Source organism: Triticum dicoccoides, chromosome 7A (genome assembly GCF_002162155.2).
Source record: "Triticum dicoccoides isolate Atlit2015 ecotype Zavitan chromosome 7A, WEW_v2.0, whole genome shotgun sequence".
In the NCBI taxonomy this organism is placed as follows: Eukaryota; Viridiplantae; Streptophyta; class Magnoliopsida; order Poales; family Poaceae; genus Triticum; species Triticum dicoccoides.
In genome coordinates this window covers 93,015,839-93,025,037 of record NC_041392.1, presented here as the reverse complement: position 1 = coordinate 93,025,037, position 9,199 = coordinate 93,015,839, and positions in this window count along the sequence as shown.

Below are 9,199 nucleotides of genomic sequence, written 5' to 3'. Positions count from 1 at the left end.
AAAAAAAGGAAGAAGAAAAAAAGAAAGAAGAAAGAAAGAAGAAAGAATATGTTTTGGAATTCATTAATATTTTTTTGTTTTGATGAATTTTTTTGTGTCTAATAAAATCAATTTTTTGAAATACACGAATAATTTTTAAATTCACGAATATGTCATGAATCAGTGAAAAAATTAAATACGTGAACTATTCTGAAATCCCTAAACATTTTTTGAATACACAATATGTTTTTATTCCTGTTTTTTCCACAAAATCATCAACATTTTTTGAAAACCTTTTTTTTTGCAAAATCACAATGTTTTTGTATCCATGAACATTTTATGATTCATTTTTTTGAATTCACATACATTTTATGATTTCTCAAATATCTTTTTTCATTGCTATATTTTGATATACTGAATTGTTTTAAAGATGAAAAGGATAAAACCAGGAAAAGAAAAAATGAAATGAAATGAAAAAGAAAAGAAAAAAGAGTGTGGCCAGCACCCCCCGCCCTGCACATTTCTTACAAAGCAGGAACTCAAAAGTGATATTCTATTTCCTTACCATTTTGAGTGAGTGTTTCTGTCTTGAGCACATTCTCTTTTGTTTACTCCATGCATGGTATGTGGCCGGCTAATCGATGAGTTATGCATGACGTACTGTGCATGTATCGTGTCCGCAGGTTCCACTGGATTCTGCTAGTAATTAAAGTTAACACCTCAGAATGTCTCGTCCACGACTCTGTGAATATGGATCCAAAGCTTTGGGGCGGCATGAGAAGAATGCTGCAGAAGTAATTATTTTCATTCATTTGCGCTCTATATCGATTGGCCTATTTCGTTCATTTCCTAATATCAAGTAACTAATTAATAACTCTGTTGTTCATTTAATTTTCTTTGCCTCGTAGGGTTTGGAGACGGTTCGTAGATACAAAGGTCGGTGAATTCAAAAAAGAGCTAGAATTCAAAATGTTAAAGGCTAAGAATGCTGGGGATATTCAGCCACCGGAGACCAATCTATGTGGATACTATGTCTGTGAGATGATCCGGAGATACACCTCTGAGCGGGTTCCGAGTGATACCAATGCTCAGAGGAATAACCTCCGGTGGATGCTTAGTCCAGAAGCTCGCTTCCGACCACTTCAAGAGGAACTAGCTGGATGGTTCAGCAGGGAAGTCCTCCATCCTAAAGGAGAACACTATTACGAGGACGTAGAACTTTATATGCATTAAATCATGTATGGAAACTTGTTCAAAACTGTATATGGTCATCCGATGATATTGAATATATATTGTATATTCCTCTTGAATTCTTTTTGGTTCTAATTTCAAATTTATTTGAAATTGTACATTCATATGCATGTATGTAGTACCGTAGAATATATGAAACTCCTTCAAAATTAAAATAAAGCACAAAAGAAATAAAACAATACAAATTAAACAGAAAACAGGTTTAAGGGGGGGGGGGCTAAAACCCTAAACCTGCGGCGGCCTTTAGTCGCGGTTGGCCAGAAGAACCGCGACTAAAGGTCCTCCGCCCCGACGGCCACCTGGCGCCCACGTGGACGGGCCTTTAGTCGCGGTTCTTAAGCAACCGCGACTAAAGGGGGGGGGCCTTTAGTCGCGCCCGTTCGGTCGCGGTTGCGCAACCGCGACTAATGGCAGTTGCGAACCGCGACCAAAGGCCCTTTTTCCACCAGTGTAGGATGTATCCTGAAGTTCACACCCTTGCGGGTGCTAATGTTCGTTAGAGCGTTGTGAAGCCACAATACTCCCAAGCGCCACAATGGCTCACTGTATTCTCCTCATGCCCTCTCACAATGTAAGGTGTCATGACTCCATTAAGAGCATCTCTAGCAGACCCCGTATAATGCCCCGACCCGCAAAATAACCACCAAAATACGGGTCCACGCAAAAAAGCTGTCCGATCAGAACCCGAAAACGCGTCGGACCCGTAAATATTTTTGCGGGGCGCGACAAAATTCCCACTGAAGGAAATATGCCCTAGAGGCAATAATAAAGTTGTTATTTATATTTACTTATATCATGATAAATGTTTATTATTCATGCTACATTTGTATTAACTGGAAACTTAGTATATGTGTGAATACATAGACAAACAGAGTGTCACTAGTTTGCCTCTACTTGACTAGCTCGTTGAATCAATGATTGTTATGTTTCCTAACCATAGACATGAGTTGTCATTTGATTAATGGGTGTTGGGGAACGTAATAATTTCAAAAAAATTCCTACGCACACACAAGATCAAGGTGATGCATAGCAACGAGAGGGGAGAGTGTGATCTACGTACCCTTATAGACCGACAGCGGAAGCGTTAGCACAACGCGGTTGATGTAGTCGTACGTCTTCACGGCCCGACCGATCAAGCACCGAAACTACGTCACCTCCGAGTTTTAGCACACGTTCAGCTGGATGACGATCCCCGGACTACGATCTAGCATAGTGTCGGGGAAGAGTTCCGTCAGCACGACGGTGTGGTGACGATCTTGATGTTCTACCGTCGCAGGGCTTCGCCTAAGCACCGCTACAATATTATCGAGGATTATGGTGGAAGGGGGCACCGCACACGGCTAAGAAAACGATCACGTGGATCAACTTGTGTGTCTAGGGTGCCCCCTACCCCCGTATATAAAGGGGGAGGAGGCCGGCCGGCCCTATTGGCGCGCCAAGAAGGAGTCCTCCTCCTAGTAGGAGTAGGACTCCTACTAGGAGGGGGAAGGAAGTGGGGAGGGAGAAGGAAAGGGGGGCGCCGCCCCCCTCTCCTAGTCCAATTCGGACCAGGGGGGAGGAGGCGTGCGGCCCACCCTGGCTGCCCTTCTCTCTCTCTCCACTAGGGCCCATATGGCCCATTACTTCTCCCGGGGTGGGGGGGGGGGTTGCGGTAACCCTCCGGTACTCCGGTTTTCTCCGAAATCACCCGGAACACTTCCGGTGTCCGAATATAGCCGTCCAATATATCAATCTTTATGTCTCGACCATTTCGAGATTTCTCGTTATGTCCGTGATCACATCCGGGACTCCGAACTAACTTCGATACATCAAAACTCATAAACTCATAATATAACTGTCATCGAAACCTTAAGCGTGCGGACCCTACGGGTTCGAGAACAATGTAGACATGACCGAGACATGTCTCCGGTCAATAACCAATAGCAGAACCTGGATGCTCATATTGGCTCCCACATATTCTACGAAGATCTTTATCGGTCAGACTACATAACAACATACGTTGTTCCCTTTGTCATCGGTATGTTACTTGCCCGAGATTCGATCGTCGGTATCTCAATACCTAGTTCAATCTCGTTACCGGCAAGTCTCTTTACTCGTTTCATAATACATCATCTCGCAACTAACTCATTAGTTGCAATGCTTGCAAGGCTTATGTGATGTGCATTACCGAGAGGGCCCAAAGATACCTCTCCGACAATCGGAGTGACAAATCCTAATCTCGAAATACGCCAACCCAACATTTACCTTTGGAGACACCTGTTGAGCTCCTTTATAATCACCCAGTTACATTGTGACGTTTGGTAGCACACAAAGTGTTACTCCGGCAAATGGGAGTTGCATAATCTCATAGTCATAGGAACATGTATAAGTCATGAAGAAAGCAATAGCAACATACTAAATGATCGGGTGCTAAGCTAATGGAATGGGTCATGTCAATCACATCATTCTCCTAATAATGTGATCCCGTTAATCAAATGACAACACATGTCTATCGTTAGGAAACATAATCATCTTCGATTAACGAGCTAGTCAAGTAGAGGCATACTAGTGACGTTTAGTTTGTCTATGTATTCACACAAGTATTATGTTTCTGGATAATACAATTCTAGCATGAATAATAAACATTTATCATGATATAAGGAAATAAAATAATAACATTATTATTGCCTCTAGGGCATATTTCCTTCAGTCTCCCACTTGCACTAGAGCCAATAATCTAGATTACACAGTAATGATTCTAACACCCATGGAGCTTTGGTGATGATCATGTTTTGCTCGTGGAAGAGGCTTAGTCAATGGGTCTGCTATATTCAGATCCGTATGTATCTTGCAAATCTCTATGTCTCCCACCTGGACTAGATCCCGGATGGAATTGAAGTGTCTCTTGATGTGCTTGGTTCTCTTGTGAAATCTGGATTCCTTTGCCAAGGCAATTGCACCAGTATTGTCACAAAAGATTTTCATTGGACCCGATGCACTAGGTATGACACCTAGATCGGATATGAACTCCTTCATCCAGACTCCTTCGTTTGCTGCTTCTGAAGTAGCTATGTACTCCGCTTCACATGTAGATCCCGCCACAACGCTTTCTTTAGAACTGCACCAACTGACAGCTCCACCGTTTAATGTAAACATGTATCCGGTTTGCGATTTAGAATCATCCGGATCAGTGTCAAAGCTTGCATCAACATAACCATTTACGATGAGATCTTTGTCACCTTCATATATGAGAAACATATCCTTAGTCCTTTTCAGGTATTTCAGGATGTTCTTGACCGCTGTCCAGTGATCCACTCCTGGATTACTTTGGTACCTCCCTGCTAGACTTATAGCAAGACACACATCAGGTCTGGTACACAGCATTGCATACATGATAGAGCCTATGGCTGAAGCATAGGGAACATCTTTCATTTTCTCTCTATCTTCTGCATTGGTCGGGCATTGAGTCTTACTCAATTTCACACCTTGTAACACAGGCAAGAATTCTTTCTTTGCTTGATCCATTTTGAACTTCTTCAAAATTTTGTCAAGGTATGTGCTTTGTGAAAGTCCAATTAAGCGTCTTGATCTATCTCTATAGGTCTTAATGCCCAATATGTAAGAAGCTTCACTGAGGTCTTTCATTGAAAAACTCTTATTCAAGTATCCCTTTATGCTATTCAGAAATTCTATATCATTTCCGATTAGTAATATGTCATCTACATATAATATCAGAAATGCTACAGAGCTCCCACTCACTTTCTTGTAATTACAGGCTTCTCCAAAAGTCTGTACAAAACCAAATGCTTTGATCACACTATCAAAGCGTTTATTCCAACTCTGAGAAGCTTGCACCAGTCCATAAATGGATCGCTGGAGCTTGGACACTTTGTTAGCTCCCTTTGGATTGACAAAACCTTCCAGTTGCATCATATACAACTCTTGTTCCAGAAATCCATTCAGGAATGCAGTTTTGACATCCATCTGCCAAATTTCATAATTATAAAATGCGGCAATTGCTAACATGATTCGGACAGACCTAAGCATCGCTACGGGTGAGAAGGTCTCATCGTAGTCAATCCCTTGAACTTGTCGAAAACCTTTTGCGACAAGTCGAGCTTTGTAGACAGTAATATTACCGTCAGCGTCAGTCTTCTTCTTGAAGATCCATTTATTCTCAATTTCTTGCCGATCATTGGCCAAGTCAACCAAAGTCCATACTTTGTTCTCATACATGGATCCCATTTCAGATTTCATGGCTTCAAGCCATTTTGCGGAATCTGGGCTCACCATCACTTCTTCATAGTCCGTAGGTTCATCATGATCTAGTAGCATGACTTCCAGAATAGGATTACCGTACCACTCTGGTGCGGATCTTACTCTGGTTGATCTACGAGGTTCAGTAGTATCTTGTTCTGAAGATTCATGATCATCATCATTAGCTTCCTCACCAATTGGTGTAGGTGTCACTGAAACTGGTTTCTGTGATGTGTACTAGTTTCCAATAAGGGAGCAGGTACAGTTACCTCGTCAAGTTCTACTTTCCTCCCACTCACTTCTTTCGAGAGAAACTCCTTCTCTAGAAAGTTTCCGAATTTAGCAACAAAAGTCTTGCCTTCGGATCTGTGATAGAAGGTGTATCCAATAGTTTCCTTTGGATATCCTGAAGACACATTTCTCCGATTTGGGTTCGAGCTTATCAGGTTGAAGCTTTTTCACATAAGCATCGCAGCCCCAAACTTTCAGAAACGACAACTTTGGTTTCTTGCCAAACCATAGTTCATAGGGCGTCATCTCAACGGATTTTGATGGTGCCCTATTTAACGTGAATGTGGCCGTCTCTAGAGCATATCCCCAAAACGATAGCGGTAAAGCAGTAAGAGACATCATAGATCGCACCATATCTAGTAAAGTACGATTACGATGTTCGGACACACCATTACGTTGTGGTGTTTCGAGTGGCGTGAGTTGCGAAACTATTCCACATTGTTTCAAATGTACACCAAACTCGTAACTTAAATATTCTCCTCCATGATCAGATCGTAGGAATTTTATTTTCTTGTTACGACGATTTTCAACTTCACTCTGAAATTCTTTGAACTTTTCAAACATTTCAGACTTATGTTTCATTAAGTAGATATACCCATATCTGCTTAAGTCATCTGTGAAGGTGAGAAAATAACGATATCCGCCATGAGCCTCAACATTCATCGGACCACATACATCTGTATGTATGATTTCCAACAAATCTGTTGCTCTCTCCATAGTACCGGAGAATGGTGTTTTTGTCATCTTACCCATAAGGCACGGTTCGCAAGTACCAAGTGATTCATAATCAAGTGGTTCCAAAAGTCCATCAGTATGGAGTTTCTTCATACTCTTTACACCGGTATGACCCAAACGGCAGTGCCACAAATAAGTTGCACTATCATTATCAACTCTGCATCTTTGGGCTTCAACATTATGAATATGTGTATCACTACTATCGAGATTTAAAAGAATAGACCACTCTTTAAGGGTGCATGACCATGAAAGATATTACTCATATAAATAGAACAACCATTATTCTCTGATTTAAATGGATAACCGTTTCGCATCAAACAAGATCCAGATATAATGTTCATGCTTAACGCGGGCACCAAATAACAATTATTTAGGTCTAATACTAATCCCGAAGGTAGATGTAGAGGTAGCGTGCCGACCACGATCACATCGACTTTGGAACCATTTCCCATGCGCATCGTCACCTCGTCCTTAGCCAATCTTCACTTAATCCGTAGTCCCTGTTTCGAGTTGCAAATGTTAGCAACAGAACCAGTATCAAATACCCAAGTGCTACTGCGAGCATTAGTAAGGTACACATCAATAACATGTATATCACATATACCTTTGTTCACCTTGCCATCCTTCTTATCCGCCAAATACTTGGGGCAGTTCCGCTTCCAGTGACCAGTCTGCTTGCAGTAGAAGCACTCAGTTTGAGGCTTAGGTCCAGGTTTGGGTTTCTTCTCTTGAGTAGCAACTTGCTTGCTGTTCTTTTTGAAGTTCCCCTTCTTCTTTCCTTTGCCCTTTTTCTTGAAACTAGTGGTCTTGTTGACCATCAACACTTGATGCTCCTTCTTGATTTCAACCTCCGCAGCTTTCAGCATTGCGAAGAGCTCGGGAATAGTCTTATTCATCCCCTGCATATTATAGTTCATCACGAAGCTCTTGTAGCTTGGTGGTACTGATTGGAGAATTCTGTCAATGACACAATCATCTGGAAGATTAACTCCCAATTGAATCAAGTGATTATTATACCCAGACATTTTGAGTATATGCTCACTGACAGAACTGTTCTCCTCCATCTTGCAGCTATAGAACTTATTGGAGACTTCATATCTCTCAATCCGGGCATTTGCTTGAAATATCAACTTCAACTCCTGGAACATCTCATATGCTCCATGACATTCAAAACATCGTTGAAGTCCCGATTCTAAGCCGTAAAGCATGGCACACTGAACTATCGAGTAGTCATCAGCTTTGCTCTGCCAGATGTTCATAACATCTGGTGTTGCTCCAGCAGCAGGCCTGGCACCCAGCGGTGCTTCCAGGATGTAATTCTTCTGTGCAACAATGAGGATAATCCTCAAGTTACGGACCCAGTCCGTGTAATTGCTACCATCATCTTTCAACTTTGCTTTCTCAAGGAACGCATTAAAATTCAACGGAACAACAGCACGGGCCATCTATCTACAATCAAACATAAACAAGCAAGATACTATCAGGTACTAAGTTCATGATAAATTTAGGTTCAATTAATCATATTACTAAAGAACTCCCACTTAGATAGACATCCCTCTAATACTCTAAGTGATTACGTGATCCAAATCAACTAAACCATGTCCGATCATCACGTGAGATGGAGTAGTTTCATTGGTGAACATCACTATGTTGATCATATCTACTATATGATTCACGCTCGACCTTTCGGTCTCCGTGTTCCGAGGCCATATCTGTATATGCTTGGCTCCGTTTTACGTGGCTGCTACGGGCTTAAGCAAGAACCAATCTTACCTACGCATCAAAACCACAACGATAGTTTGTCAAGTTGGTGCTGTTTTAACCTTCGCAAGGACCGGGCGTAGCCACACTCGGTTCAACTAAAGTTGGAGAAACTGACACTTGCTAGCCACCTTTGTGCAAAGCACGTCGGGAGAACCGGTCTCGCGTAAGAGTACGCGTAATGACGGTCCGGGCCGCTTCGTCCAACAATATCGCCGAACCAAAGTATGACATGCTGGTAAGCAGTATGACTTATATCGCCCACAACTCACTTGTGTTCTATTCGTGCATATAAAATCAACACATAAAACCTAGGCTCGGATGCCACTGTTGGGGAACGTAGTAATTTCAAAAAATTTCCTACGCACACACAAGATCATGGTGATGCATAGCAACGAGAGGGGAGAGTGTGATCTACGTACCCTTGTAGACCGACAACGGAAGCATTAGCACAACACGGTTGATGTAGTCATACGTCTTCACGGCCCGACCGATCAAGCACCGAAACTACGACACCTCCGAGTTTTAGCACACGTTCAGCTCGATGACGATCCTCGGACTCCGATCCAGCAAAGTGTCGGGGAAGAGTTCCGTCAGCACGATGGCGTGGTGACGATCTTCATGTTCTACCGTCGCAGGGCTTCGCCTAAGCACCGCTACAATATTATCGAGGATTATGGTGGAAGGGGGCACCGCACATGGCTAAGAAAACGATCACGTGGATCAACTTCTGTGTCTAGGGGTGCCCCCTGCCCCCGTATATAAAGGAGCAGGGGGAGGAGGCCGGCCGGCCCTATTGGCGCGCCAAGGAGGAGTCCTCCTCCTAGTAGGAGTAGGACTCCTACTAGGAGGGGGAAGGAAGTGGGGAGGGAGAAGGAAAGGGGGGCGCCGCCCCCCTCTCCTAGTCCAATTCGGGCCAGGGGGAGGAGGCGCGCGGCCCACCCTG